Below are 16,132 nucleotides of genomic sequence, written 5' to 3' on the forward strand. Positions count from 1 at the left end.
TCAAGCAAAAAGAGGAGGATTGACAACAGATAGCTCAGGGCCAACCTTCCTCACCAAAGAAAAGTGTTGCTGGAATTAAGTTTAAAAGCTATGTTGGGAAATTAATTAAATTTAAAAGCTCGGTTGGGAGATAAAATTAATTGCAAAGAGTATCTGTGTTACTGGAATAATTAAAGAATTGCCTTTATCCATTATTTGCAAAATAACTTTATCCCTGAATCAGGCCTATCAATTGGGAAGAAATCAATGGCTAGAGTGGAATGAGATCATGATGTGCATTTCCGGAATCTTTGGTACTGGAGGGTTAATAATGATGTCCAGTCCTCATCACAAATGAGGTGCAATAGGTTGCCCTTGCCTGCCAGTGTGGGATGGACCCTGCGTGAGCCAACTGGTGCTTCTCGTGTGCAGCCAAGTGGAGGGACATAGAGGTGAAGTTGTCATGGTAACTTTTTTATTGATTGAAAGAATAGATGTAGCTAGAGTGAAGCTCCTTGGATGATATCGTGGTGGGAGTGGCAGTAACCAGCAGTGAGGAGCAGAGAAACTTCTCTCTTTCTGGACAAAGATGGTACAGGCAATTTGAACTCGAGTAATGGTAGAATAAAATCAGGTGAGGTGCTGGCTAGAATAATTATGATCATAGGTAATTAAGTAATTTTGATTATCAAACTGGGAGGGCAGTGTTTGAGAGTAAACCTCTACCTACACCAGTGGTTTTAAACTTTCATGAGTCCACTTATTAAAAGTTACAGGGGCCAGCCCCGTGGCCGAGTGGTTAAGTTCTCGCGCTCCGCCTCAGCAGCCCAGGGTTTCTCCAGTTCGTATCCTGGGCGTGGACATGGCACCGCTCATCAGGCCATGCTGAGGTGGCGTCCCACATGCCACAACTAGAAGGACCCACAACTAAAATATACAACTAGGTACTGGAGGGATTTGGGGAGAAAAAGCAATTAAAAAAAACCAAAATGATTGGCAACAGTTCTTAGCTCAGGTGCCAATCTTTAAAAAAAAATAAAAATAAAAAAATAAAATAAATAAAAGTTACAGACTCCAGCTCCCTTTCCCGAGATTCTGGTTCATTGTGTCAGAAGTGGGGCCCAAGATTCTCCATTCTAAAACTGTCCACACCTTATCCTCTGCAGGAAGCTTATGGACCACACCAGTAGCACATAGACCATAGTTTCATAAACTCTACCCTGGGTGAGCAGAGAATTTCTGTCAGAAAGCAAACCCAAGCTGGAGCTGACTCAACTATTCTCACCTGATGGGAAAATAAAGGCTGTTTTTCACTTAGTCCCAGTTTGAAAACAAAACAAAAAACAGAGTTTAATTAGTCAGGGATTGCTAACAGTTGAGTTTTGAAATAAGCTACTTTAGTTTATACATTGGACTTTCTTTTAATGTTACATCCTACCAAATATTAATTCTTGCCAAGTATTAATCTTACCAGATGCTTCACTAATTGACAGAAACCAGCAGATGTTCGCTCTACCTGCTGCCCTGTCCTCACCTTACCCAAATAAACTGCTTGCCCTTGAAAATCCAGCCCAGATGTCTCCATCTCTCGCCACCTCCTTAGTCTCTGTCCTCCCTCCCTCAATTGTAGAATATTTTGCTCCCTCTTCTGTGTCTGTCCACAGTGGCCTCTGCTAATACTCTACTAATGAACTTACTGCATTATAATCCCGTAGTTATTTACAGATCTGCTCTCTCTCTGCTCTGACAGGGAGCTTATCAGACTGTGTGTCTTACTCATCTTTGTATGTTTGTCCTTTCCCTTTCTTTACCTCCTAGTATGGCAGATGCCATATACTAGAATGAATTAATGAAAGGATATAAGCTCCGTAAGGGCAGGGATTTTTGTCTGTTTTGTTCACTAAAATAAATATCCCAAGTGCCTATAACAGTGCCTATTACATAAAGGGGTCTAATAAATAATTGTTGAGATAATTCATAAATGGGTGGTTTTGTTTACACAAGGCAATAGAAAAGAAAGGCAAGACCTACTTTGTTTCTCAGCCTAATGGTAAAAATGTTTCATAGTGGCACCAGTATTGTCACAGTCTCCTGAACTGATTAAGACTGAGCTCCCATTTGATATTTCTGTCATCTGATAGTTTGAAGTTTAGCTATATAGACCTAAGATATTCTAATAGAGAAAAAGCAGGACTATTGCAAGCAGATAGCTCATACCAGCATAATTCAGATCACTTTGACTTTTTTTTAGTCTTACTCATTACATTCCTCTACTAATGGTATGCCTGGGATGCAAAGAATTCTCTGGGATAGTTTACATGGAATAGTAATAGTAAAATAGCTTCCATTTATTGAGCACTTACTAAATGTGCCAGGCATTGTACTAACCTCTTTCCGTATATTATCTCTTTTAATTGTCATATACAACTTTATTAGAAACATTTTATTACCCCTCTTTTACAGGTGAGGAAACTGAGGCTCAAATATAGTCATTTGCCAAGGTCACTCAGTTACTAACCAGAAGACCTGAGATTTGAGTCAGTCTGTCTGAGCCTCCACTCTTGGACTTCACCGTAACACTGTGTTTTGAATTGAATGGGTCCAGTTGGGACTTATTCCTGACCAGACAAGCACACATCTTTTCCGTCATTTCAGACCAAATACTTTCTTGGCTTTGAACATTCCTAATCTTGAGATGTCTGATATTTCTTCCTTTAAAAAGATTTATAGTTTGGAGACTAAACTCAGTCAAAATGACTAAGTCGAACCCCCCTCCACTCCCCTACCCCCTGCTTAATTACACCTGATGAGTGACCCTTTCAGCCATTTGGTTCCAGGCCTTTAGCTGTCTCTTACATTTGCTTCCAGTGATCAGGGGCCCTGAGATTTACACATATGTTTTCCCAGTGAACTTTTGTCCTCTTTGAAAACTGCATTCTGTTCTCCTTTATTAAATTCCGGCTTTCATGACTAATATGCAACGATAACTCCAGAAATGTTTACATGATAAATTAAAGTGGGCAGAGTCTTCCGCTTACAAATTACTTCAAGATAGGACTCAGATGCCTGCCCGTAGAATTGTCTCATAAATGCTAGCATAAAATGGATGTGAACTTTTACAGTTTCAGCTTGTCCTTGGCTTGTCCTATTGTTTCAGTGAATCTTGATAGGGTTCTGAGCTGCTAGCCTGTTTCTCACACTGAGGGTGCAGAGATGTATGACTCAGTGGAAAAAAATACGGGTGACTACTTTGCAAACCCACTTTGGAAAAAGAAACAGGATGTTTTTCTCTCCCTATCTTGCACATACCTGTAAACAAGCAACTCACTGGCAGGGCCTCTGAATCAGGGGTATAGAGATTTCAGACTCTCAGGTTTGATAGTTATTTGCTTTGGATATATCAGAAGTTTGTGTTAGAACAGAGCCACGTTCCAAAAACACTTATTGCCCAGAGACCCAGATTAACCAGAGCCTTTCTAGAAGGCAGGAAGGTGTTTGTTTGTTTTATAAAGTGGAGGCATGTGTGGGTCTGTGCCATGTTCACAGCCATAAAAGAAAGTGAAGAGTGTTAAATGTGACTTCTCAGGGAAAAGGGGGCCTGAAGCCTCTCTGATTATTATTTTTGGAGGAGTAAATATTTCAGTAGAAAAAGAAACTCTTTTGTACCAACTCTTTCTGAGTTTTCTTGGCACATTTTAATATTTTCAAGTAACAGCTGAAACCACATTAACCTTCCCTGTTCTAATGGGAAGCATCTGCGTGTTGCAAAATTAGAATTTTCAGATTCTGAAGTGATTTGCTATTTGGACGGGGTGTCAGTTTCAGCTGACATTTACATCCATGGGGCCTTTTTTCCCTCCTGATTATAAATTGTTCAGTCAGCTAATGGTGTCTGGAGATACAGGGCACGCTTGATCAGCTTTTCCATGTACACATGCTTTTTTAATGAAAACTGCACTTTATTCTTCAGCTATTTGTACACCTTATCAGGATCCTTCTTATTCAAGCAGAACAGATGGAGAAATTCCCCAACCCTTAGAATTCAACTCTAACAGTTTTCTCCTGCCAAAAAGCATCTCATAATCAAAGACACTGGAACAATATATGATACTTGCAAATTCCAGGAAGCAAAAAAATAGTAAAAATAATTAAAAACCTATTCCAGTTTTTGTCTATTTAACCTGTCTTCTAAATGGCTTGGTATTTTATGAATATCTCTTGAAACTTCAACAAGAGTGCCAGGAAGGCACAGTGGCTTTCACCTGCTGGCCCCTGCTGCTTAGGCTCCTTTCTGTCTCAGTGATGTTCTCTCCTTGAGCCTCAGTGCTCTCAGGTGTAAATGGGAATGTTAGTTGCTTCCCAGACTCGTGGCAAAGAGTAAATCATGTAGAATTTGTAGAATGTTCCCAATGGGAGCTGTCTTAGTCTGTTCAGGCTGCTATAACAAAATGCCACAGACTGGGTAGCTTATACACAACAGAAATTTATTTCTCACAGTTCTGGAGGCTGGAAGTCTGAGATCAGGGCACTGGCATGGTCGGGTGAGGGCTGTCTTCTGGGTGGCAGACTTCTCCTTGTGTACTCACAGGGCAGAAGGGGCGCAAGAGCTCTCTCAGGTCTCTTTTATAAGAGCACGAATCCCATTCATGACCTAATCACTTCCAAAGGTCCCACCTCCTAATACCACCACTTTGGGCATTAAGATTTCAACATATGAATTTTAGGGGGACACATTCAGACCGTAGCAGGAGCTAAGTAAATGTTCACTTCTTTTCTTTCTTTCTTTTCTACTTTTTACATGTGGCAACTGAGGTCACAATGACATGACTTACCTGAGGCCAAAGATCAGGTGCCCAAGGAGCCAAGACCAGCCTGAGGTTGGTGGGTCTACCACCTTCAAGGCTCTATCCATCCTTTGTCTGAGTTCAGCACCATCTCTGCAGAGTTTGGCAGAGAGGACATTGTAGACCATTCCAGAAAGTTGTAGAGAGCAAAAGACTGGGTGATACGAGCCACTTCGCAGATGCTAGGTGTTGTTCCTGGGATTAAAATTAATGACTACGCAGAGAAAGGATTCAAAACGATGCCACCAGAAGAGTAGCTTGACTTTTCATAGTGAGCACCCAATAAATGTTTGCAGTATTGAATTTAATAGACTGGAACTGTAGATCAGTGAGTTTTTGAGAATGAAAAGGAAAACAAACAGTAATTATGTCAAGATACAGGTGAACCAGAATATATAGTCATCCTATCTGTGAACCATGGCATGAAGTACTGTCTCTTGGAGGGGAACTGACATTCATTCCTTTGGCAAACACTCCTTAGGCTCCAACTTAAGATTTATCAAGAGGCTACTTTGTGCCTGACATTATATTATTTTATTTAATGCTCACGCTAACTTAGTGGGATGGATTTAATTATTAAATTAATTATTAATTAGAACTTCATTTTAGTAATGAGCAACTGAGACTCAGTGAGGTTAAGTAACTTGCCAAGTTTGCACAGCAAATACAGGTTAGATCTGGATTTGAACCCAGGTCTGTCTAGCTCCAAATTCATGCTCTTGCAACTATTCCAGAGACACCTGCAGGTCTTGCTAGATTATCTCACAGAATTGTAGACTTTTAGAGGTGATCTGATCTACTTTCTACATTTTTCATAAAGGGAAACAGGCTCAAAGAGGTCTGGTAACTTTCCCAAATCACGTAGCTGGTATAGAAGTAGAAAAACTTCTATTGCCTTTGTCCTCACCACTCCATTCCCACCTAGATGGAGGGAGAGAAAGGAATAGGCCGTCTATTCAGAAATCCCTTTCCAACGTGGGTATGATGTTTATAGGACTGTATCAGGGGACCCATGGAAATCAATGGAAGTGGGGATATGGTCCCTGCCTTTCTGATGCTTCAAGTCTACTTGGGGAGCATCATCCCACAGCAACAACAGTGAGAGAGAGTGAGAGGGGGGACCAACAGGCCCTAGAATGGGGGTTCCAGACCTGGCTTTGTACTCTCTCACTCTGTGATTTAGCCACCCTAGGCCTGCTTGTCCTGTGGTTCTTCTGTCCTCCTATAATGTCTCTGTTATACCCAATTGTACTGTATTTTTTTTCTGGTCTGTCTAGATCAGAAAACCCCACTGGATCAGAGATCAAGTCTTTTTCATCCTGGTTTCCCATGTGCCCAGCACAATGCCTGGCACAAAGCAGAATGCATGAAGTCTGTGCAGGGGCCAGCGCAGCTGTTAACCTCGAGCACGAGAAATCCAGGAAGCCCTGGCCACTCCGAAGTCCCACTGAAGGAGCCACGTGGACAGATGTCACTGTCCACACTGTTACACCTCACGCCACACACAGGAGCACTCCACAGCACTTGTCATCTGGGAGGCTCAGAAGGAAAGGGGGCCTCCACGGGGCAGGGAGGGGACGCACTCCCTTTGTAATATGCCATCTCAGAGGGAGATAGAATGGAAACAGGATGGGCTGTCCACGGTACCGGAAATTAGCTCTGGTTGTTCGTGGGTTAAAATAATCAAAACATTCCTCAAGATAGAAAATAAAACCAGAGAAGGATTGTGAGCGACCTACCACTAACAAGTCCCCCACGATAGTCACACTGTCCTGAGGACATTTCACAGAACCAGAGAAGGTGATTTTTAAGTTCCTGCACGGCTTGGACAATTGCCTTGCTTCGTCCTCGGGCTCCTCAGTCCCACTTTCTCCCGCTGTGCTGTTGATTCCCGGGGACTGCTGCTGGCCTTCAAAAATAGCCTCTTGCGGGTTTTCAGAGGACAGGTTCCCTTCCTGCCAAAAATGTGTGGAATGGTGGTTTCATGGCAACAGCGAGCCTTTGTTCCAGAGTTGAAAGTGCGCGTCCCTCCTCCTGAGACGGGCCGCTGCGCTCTGCCTCGTGTCACTGGCCCTGTTTTAATGAAGTCCTCCTTTTTTTGTTGGACTTGGTGCCAAGAAGCCTAAATGAATGTTGTCTACTTGAGTGGGTTTTGTTGGGTTTTTTTTTTTCCCCCAATTCTATTTTAGGAAACTTCTAAGGATCACTCCTCTGCAGGCTAAGATAAGGGTTAAGAGTCTTTTTCTCAAGAAATAACATTCTTCTAAGTGAACATTATCTTTGTTTTTCTTTCTCTCTCGTGTAACTCAATTCTAAAATTCATATCACTATAGTGATAACATAGTGATTTCGTGATAAGTAACCAGTATCAGCTACCACTTACGGAGCATTTAAGACACACCAAGTACTGTGCCATGTACCCAATACATATTATTTCATTTATTCCTCACAGAAGCACTTTGAGGTAGGAATTACTATATGCCTAGTTTATAACTGAGAAGATAAAGGGCCATATCTGTCTGATTTCAGCACCCGTGTCTTCAACCACTTAGCATACCCAACACATACATTGCTTGTGGAGTGGCTGTTGTGTGCTTACACCATGTGAGGCCCTGGGTTCTAGCAGTGAATAAGGTACATGCTGTCCTGCCCTCATAGAATATACAGTCTAGCAGGAGGAGATATGCATTAAGGACATAATTTCCTAAATAACATTTAGTAACTCGCAGTGCCATAGCACCGTTTCCAGTCGGGAATTCTTTTCCTCTGCTGTCATTGCCTGGGCTCTGTTGTAGGAACAATGACTGCTGAGATGAAGAGGAGTAAGACAACTCTGAAAGTGGGAAGACCCTCCCCTCTGCTTTAATCAGAGCTCCAATATTTTGTTTTACATAATGGGCATGTCTGAAAGATTTTGTTGAACAGAGTGTACCATGACTAGGTTATGCTGTGGAACAAACAACCCTAAAATCTCAGCACTTAACCAAGTTTATTTTGTGCTGCTGCATCATGTCTCTTGGGGTCAGTGAGCGGCTGGGCTCTGTGTCTTCCCCTCTCCCGGACCAGGCTAATGAAGCAGCCTCGTTGGAACTGTACATGTCACCGTAGCAAAGGAAAAGGAGAAGATGGTGAATCACACACTGGCCCTCCGTTCAACACTTCCATCCCCAAGTGTCATGTCACCCCTGTTCCAGGATGAACAGCCTGTAATAGATATGGCTTTCAGGCCAAATGAGTTGAGTATGTGAGACAATAGAGTAGGTGCTCAGTGCAGTGTTTGTTAAGCATGAATCCATCCCCTCTTCTCTCCACACACTACCCCAGAGCTCCATGCAGGAGGGAGCCACCCCACCTCTCTGGCCACTTCTCAGCTTTGGTCAGTGGGCCCTGAGGACCAAACATCAGCTAAGAGAGAACCTGGCTTCTGTTTCTAGAAACTAAACTAAAGAAGTCCAAACTCGTGAAAGCCATAAATCAGGGGACAGTGATTTATGTTCCCGAACAATTCTCTGCAGGTTCCCTTTAAACAGCAACCTCCCAGGTACACATACAATATAATGGTAGGAATATATATTTTATTTACTCACAATTTTTCAGGAATATGCTGTATATTATATGAAGCAGAACATGTACTCATGTAAGCCCTGGATCCCATAGGTTGGCAGCTTGCGATATTCATATATTTATATTTTTATATATATTTTTACTTCCCTCAAGTTCAAAATTGCTTCCCTGAAGTAAACAGGAAAAACTGGGGAGAAGTAATCAGTAGCTAAATTTATTTTTGTTTTTTTCCTGTTTCAGTTAATGGCTGTTAATGGCTAGAGATCCCCATGAGGACCTCTATCCCAGATGCCAGTTTTCGCAGCACCAGGAGCAGTGAAGGACATTCTGTTCTAATTACTCAGAGGAGTTGTTAGCCTTGACGAATGCTCAGGTTACCGTAGCTCACTGCAGGACGTCCGGCACCTTGGGATCCCCGGGGCAGCCTATAATTCACTAAACGCTGGAAATGCCTCTGTGTCTCAGCAGAGCCAGCCCAAGGCTTCCTGGAGCTTCCCACCTTCCTGCCTCCCTTTGTGCCTCAGAGCAGGATGATAACATCGCACAAGCTGTCAAAGGTAGTGCCTTGTGGGGGCATTACGCATTCCTGTGGGGAAGAGATTGAAATGGACCCAACTGTGGAACACAGAGAGCTCCTTGGCACCTACATCGCTACCCCGTTCATCCGCAAAGGGCCGCCAGGGAACCAGAGAGAGGGTGTGCTTTCAGAGGGAGCTTTAATACCCCCTCTCAGACTCACCATATTGGGCAAAGGCAGACAAATATTAAGATTCACATGTCTACAGGGCTTTACAGTGTGCAGGGTTTCTGTGAACTTGTCATGTTTGATCCTCACAGTTGCTCATAATGAGGAAGCCATTGTTCCCATTTTACTGACAAGAAAACTAAGGCATAGAGAGGTGAAGTGACGTGCCCCAAATCACACATCTATGGGGGCCTCGTTTCTGGGATCCAGGAGACCTGTGTTTGAATCTCAACTCTAATCTCATCTATAGAATGGTGATGATGCCCACCTGATAGTGTTGCATGAGAGTTAAGATAATGTATGTAAAGGGCCTTACAGGGTCCTGGGAACACAGATACTCAGAATTGACTACTGAATAAATGAATAGATGGAGGAATGAATGAATGAATGGGTGAGTGAGTGAATGAATTAATGAATGTATGATTGAATGAATGAATGAATATTGCCCTTTTCTGCCTTGTTTTCCCTTTCAGTCTGGGCTTGATCTCACTCTCATTGAATATTAGCTCTTGCAGGGAACATGGAAAACTTCTAGTACCAACTGTCCATCACCAAAGACACTTATTTTGCCCCCACTCAGTGACATACATAATCCAAGATTTTCTACCAAACTCTATGACTGCCCTCCTTCCTTTCACCAGAGGCACATATAACTGTCAATCATGGCTCCTGACAAACAGCACATTGACTTGATATAATTCTAGTTAAAATATGAATTATTAGTTACTAACATTTACTGAGCACTTATTCTGAGCCAGGTACCTCACTGGGCATTTTGGCAGCATTTGAACCCAGGGAGCCTGGCTCCGGAGCCTGTACTCTTAACCACCAAGCTAACTCAGCAATGCTAAGAACTGCCATTTGCTGAGCACTTACTGAGTGCCAGCAGAGGCTGTCATGAGCTATCTAATATGCATTGTCTTAGTTAATCCTATGACAAAGAAAGGTATGAAGAGGCTGGTGGTGTGTTCTCCGTTTTACAAATGAGGAGCTGAAGCTTGAGGAAGGGGAGTAACTTGTCCAGCCCACGTAGCTGGTGAACAGCGGAGGCACGCTCTGAGCCCGGGTGCTGAGGTTATTTAACCTCTCATCTATGCTACCTTCCCCCTGCCATTTCTCTAAAACGTCACTTGAGTCACGTGCAGCCTCATCACTTTCAGTACTTGGTATTATTGGAAGTTACTTGACAATCCCCATTCCAGCCTCAGGAATTCCTGTGGGTCTGAGGTCTCAGGGGGAGACTAAGCAGGTGTAGATAGGAGCACCTCCCATGGCCTGGATACTCTTCCTGAAGCCACTAAGAAGGAATGCGGAGGCGTGAGTGTCAGCATTCCTTCCTTGATCAGAACGTCATGGAAGCAGAGATAAGAACCAGCCCCATCACCAGGTATTACTGGAGAAACGGTGTCCTCTGAGTGAAAGTGGCTAAACCTGAAAATAGTTTGCTGAGGGCATTCAAGAGGTTTTCTTCCAGGCCCTGAGAGTGTCTTCTTTCTGAGCTGGTCTAGATGCAGTTCTACCAGGAAATGGGTGGATGGGCCAGAGACCCCTGTAGGATCCTGCTGGAACCTGTAATCCAATTGCTTATTATCATAATCCCTCACTCTGGACATTTTACTTCCTCTCCAACATGCCTCAAAGAAAAATATTTCATTAATGGCCCCCACACGCATCTCTCTTTGGAGCATTTCAGTCTGCACCGCTAGCTGTTTGTCAGAAACTCGAGGCCCAGAGAGACAGCAGCCTGGGTCAGTGGAGAGAGTACTGGACTCAGGACCCTGGTTCAGGCAGGTTCTGCTGCTTATGAGCTGTGTGACCTTGAACAAGTCACTTTAACTCTCTGGACTTGTGTCTTCCTTTATATAATGAGGTCTGGACCGGATATCTCAAAATCCCCATCCAGAGCAATCCTTTTGGGATCATTTGTAGCTGAAATTTAGGTAATAGATGGAAAAGCATTTTGAGAAGTGATTCAAAACTCTTTTAATACATTTCAAAGGGTGGTGTTTTTGCGGTGTGATCTCTGCTGAGCATAAAATTATATAGCAAAAAAGAGAGAAAAAAGGTCTTTTGAAATTTTAGTAGTTCGAACTTAAATGTAAAAATATTCATTTTGTGTCCCTCCTCCCTCTCCTTATCTTCAACAAAGAGGAGCTATTTTAATGTACCATATAAATTGTGTAATCACACTTTTCCTGTGTTTAGAATTAACCACATCAGAGCTTTGCTAAGGTCCAAAATAGTGCCTGGATCTTATCCCTTAATGTGTGAGCTTTTTGCTAAGTGTCATTACTAAGCCTCTGTCTGATAAGGGGAATGTTGAGAACCAGAGTTGTTTGGGTGAGGGACATTTCCAGAACAGGGCAGAGTTAAAAGCTTTACGAAGCTGGGAATGCATCACTGGGATTAATTACTCTGGGTAAGTGACTTCCCCAGGGTCACTCGGTGAGTCATCAGCTGGGACCCAGTTCTTCCAGCTCAAAAGAATTAGCTTCCTTTTTAGTGTTATTGTTCCGTGGGACTAGCTCTGGATGACCTAGGGGGAAATTGCTTATGGATATTAGAGCTACAGCTCTGTAAATACGGAAACTGGCAAAGATACACCCCTAACAAGACCTCCTCAGGGCAGCGGCTGTTTTGGAGGTAGAGAAAGAGGTTCTTTAAAAGGTTCCAGGCTTAGAGGCTCAACTTGGCCCATTGACCCTTCTGCTGCCATCAAGGCAGGTACCTCTATTTAAATTTCAGGATGTCACATGTGACTGCTTTTTTCATCCAAGGCAGGCCTTAAAGTTCATTATTACCAAAACAATGTGATTTTCCAAACTCAAATTGTCTAGAGATTATCCTTAGAAACAAGTTCCAAGAAGGCAATCTGAAGCTTAATTTTTGTCATGGTCATTTCAGAATGGCATGGCAAAATGCCTGGAACTTACTCTCAAACCTCATGAGTAAGTTAAATCAGACACTCAAGTTGCCCCCCATCAATATGGTGGAAAGAGCCCTGCAACCCCCAAGTCTTAAGCTGTGGGGTTTTCTTCTTCCCTGGCCTGTCCACCTGCCTTCGTATGCACATCTTCCCAGTCTAAGCCGCAGGGCACAGCCCAGCACCACCCAGCCCAGCACAATGACCCCTTGCGCATGATACAACATATCAAATTTCCTTCACTCCAACTTTATTCAGTAGCCTTCATCCTCATCCCTCAACTTTCAACCATCATCATAGTCCACTTACTCACTTCTCCACTTACTCAAAAATTATATGTTGAGCATCTATTATAGACTAAGCCTGGGCATAGAGTGGTAAACTACAACAGCAACAAAAAAATTGCAGACCTTGTCCCAATGAAGCTTACTGAGGGGGAAAGATATTAACCAAATAGCCACACAAATAACTATAATAAGTTTGCATATGTAGGGTTGGGGTACTTTCAGAATATGGAACAGAGAGTCTTAGCTTTGACTTGGAAGTCATCAGAAGAATGAGTAGGAATTAATTAAACAAAGAGCGAGGAGAGGCAGGTGTGCCAGGCATAGGACATACTATGTGAACTGGCCCTGGGGTAAGCAGACCATGGCACATGGAGGAAGGGAGAGAAGACCAGTGTGGCTGACAACTGGGGAAGGAAGTAAGAATGAAGTGGAGAAGTTGACAAGGGCCTTACAGCCAGGCCATGTTAAAAACTTTGGTTTTTATTCTAAGATTATGGGAAGACTCGAAGGATATTCAGCACAAGGGATAACGTAATACTTTGATTTCAAGAACGTCGCTCTCTCTACTGTATAGAAAATAGACTGGAGAGAGACATGAAGGGATGTTACAAAGTTGTTGTGGCTCCTTAGGGAAGAGATGTCAGGAACTTGGACCAGGGAGGTGGATGAAAGAAGCGTATGAACCAGGAGCTATTTAGAAAGTAGAATTGAATGACTTGGCAACAGGTTGTATAAAAGGGGACAGGAAAGTGTCAAGGATGATTCCAGAGGTTTGGGACTGTTAAATTCGTGTACAGGGGTAATTTTCACTGAGAAAGGGAGCAAAGGAAGAGAATCAGGTTTGGCTTAAGTCTTTGTTTTGTCTTGTCTTTGAGTCAGTGGTAGAAGATTAGATCATAAATTTGGTTTTGGACATGTTAAGTTTGAAGTGCTTTTGAGACATGTCAACGGAGAGGGTTAGCTGGCAGTTAAATATAAAGGTCTAGGAAATGATCCAGAACCAGGGGCAGCTTTGCCGCCCAGGGGACATTTGTAAATGTCTGGAGACTTTTTTTTTTTTTTGAGGACTATCAGCCCGGAGCTAACTACTGCCAATCCTCCTCTTTTTGCTGAGGAAGACTGGCCCTGAGCTAACATCCATGCCCACCTTCCTCTACTCCTCTACTGTATACGTGGGATGCCTACCACAGCATGGCTTTTGCCAAGCGGTGCCATGTCCGCACCCGGGATCCAAACCTGTGAACCCCGGGCCGCTGAGAAGCGGAACGTGCAAACTTAACCACTGCGCCACCGGACCGGCCCCTGGAGACATTTTTATTTGTCACAACAGGATATGGGGGCTACTGGCATCTAGTGGGTAGAGACCAGGGATGCTGCCCAACATACTACAATACACAGGACAACCCACACCTCACAGCAAAGAATTATCCAACTCAAAATGTCAATAGTACCAAAGATAAGAAACTAGTGTACAGATATTTGAGAGCTACTGGCCAGAAGCCTTGGGCACTGATGAGATCACATACAGTAAGCATAAGAGTAAGAAGGAAGGTGGGATAGTACACCTTTTTTAGGAATTATAACACCTAGTAGCTGGATGACCTAGCCTGGGAAACTAAGGAGGAGCAGCCAGAGAGGTAGGAGGAAATCTTGAAGAAAGTAGAGTCACAGAAGCCAAAGGGTGGGAGGGGAGTGGTTAAAAGTGTCAGATGCTGCTGAGAAGCCAAAGGAGATGAAGATTAAAAGCTCTCTTGCATTTAGGGATGTGGAAGTCATTGGTAGCCTCAAGAAGAGCAGTTTGGGCAGCCTGATATTGAGAAAAGACATATTGCAATGGGAGATGAAGAAATCGAGGTAGCTAGTGCAGACGACATTTTTAAGAAGGTTGGCTATGGAAGAGAGGAAAGAGAGAACAGTCTTGGCAAGGAATTTCGAAGTCAAGAATAGTTTGGGGTTTGGTAGTGTTTTTTTGTTGTTTTGTTTAAATTTTGTTATTTTGGAAAATGTCTAACATATATAAAGTAAGCAGAGTATGATAAGGGACCTTTGTGCACTGTGGATTTTTTGGACTCTGGATTCTGTTGTGTTCCTCAGAAGAGTAATTTTTGTCCCACGAGGGAGTTAACGTGGCTGGACTCAAATTCCAAACCCTGTCTCTCCTCATTGGCAGCAGGGGAAATCTCAGCTCAGTTCTTTAAGCTTCCAGCTGCAGCTTTTCTTGCCAGGCCCTCCTGGATGTGTCGTTGAACGTCAGCCAATGATTTGGGCAGGTTTTATACACAGACTTTGGGGTTCATCTTCTCTGCAACTCCTTCCCTTCCAGAAATTCCCCCTTCACTTTCTGGCTGCTCTTCCCGGTCCAACTCGGTTCTCTGAAACCTCAAGCTAGTCAGGCTTTGGCTTTCTGCTGCCCTAAATTCCTTGCAGACTAGACTGCCCTCAGGCAAAAACCTGCAAATTTGCAACTTTCAAGATATAGATTCTCCTCCAGTTTTGGCCTGCTTTTGGCCAACCTCCATTGCCTTAAAAATATATATACATATATATGTATATCTCCAAATTTTATAACGTAATATAAATTGTTTAAAAATTAATAATTTTGTCATTGTTATCTGAAGAAAGCTTTTTCCGTCCAAGCAACTCTGTCACTACCAGAAGCCAGAAGTTTTTAAGATGATAAAGACTTGGGCATATTTTAGAGCTGATGGGAAATTAATGGAAAAATCTAGTAGCGTGAGAGAGAGAGAGAGACAATGGATAATCAACAGTGTAAGGATCTGCAGAATTCGTAGGAACAGGAGGAATGAAGGGGTTGGCTGCAAATGCAGAAGTTCATTGGTTTGCTGGCGGGAAGCTGGCAGAGATGCCATCCCATGGTTTCATGTGCCATCAGAGGCAAGGTCACTAAGGGAATGGTGATGAGAGGTGGGAGAGGTGAGGTGCTTGGAGGTTTGAGAACAGAGAAGTTTAAAATACTCTTTGCAAAGAGTGAAAAGAGTGAATTTTGACCAGAGAAACACCGTAAGAACGAAGATTGGGCCGTCCCCATGGGTTAACAGTGGTGAATTTATGGTGATGCCAGTCAGTGGTAGGATTTTCTACAGCTGCCTTCGGCTGCCTGGGTGGAGGCACACAGGTTGCAGAAAGTGGGTTTATCCAGGGTTGGGGGTTTTACAAGATTGGTGAGACCAAAGAGCAAGGCCTAGGTGTTTACAGCATTGACTGAGGCATGATTTAAATGATGGATCCAAAATCTGAGCACCCCACGAAGCCACACAAAGCGTTTTTTAGAAGTCCTCTCTGATTTAACCAGGGAAATTAGAAGGGGCAACTGTTCTCCACACCTCCCCAGCCACTCACACTGGCCAAACAGATTGAGCATTTGACCCTGGCACTTCATAGGCAAAAGGAGCCTCTATGTTAGGTGCGTTGGACAAAAAGGGAGAAGAAGGAAGTGGCACAAGCTAACCTGCCATCCTCTGCACCACCCCCACCCCCATCCCAGGTACGCATTTTCTCTCACCTCTGATCCCAGAGCAGAAGACTGAGGTCCGCATACCTAGGCCTAAACATTAAAAATTCTAAATTAAGCTAATAAACTGTTAGGTAAAATATGTTCCATCCTCCTGCCTTTACAAGTATACCTTCACAATGGTCTGGAAAGCCAAGTGTGAATTTAGAATTCTCAGACTCTAGTGGTGCAGAGAAAACTGGCTCACAGCTAGCAGCCCACCCCTCTTCCCATCCTTAGCTCCATCCCCCGCTGCCAGGGGCCTCATGTACATGTGTC

At 43.4% G+C, this 16,132-nt stretch overlaps 1 protein-coding gene across 7 annotated transcripts in view; it reads left to right on the plus strand.

Annotated features, from left to right (window-relative positions):
* Positions 1-16,132, plus strand: part of ME3 (malic enzyme 3) — a 178,851-nt gene that overhangs the window by 98,499 nt on the left and 64,220 nt on the right. The window lies entirely within an intron of this gene.

This window comes from Equus asinus, chromosome 20 (genome assembly GCF_041296235.1).
Source record: "Equus asinus isolate D_3611 breed Donkey chromosome 20, EquAss-T2T_v2, whole genome shotgun sequence".
NCBI classification, from domain to species: domain Eukaryota; kingdom Metazoa; phylum Chordata; class Mammalia; order Perissodactyla; family Equidae; genus Equus; species Equus asinus.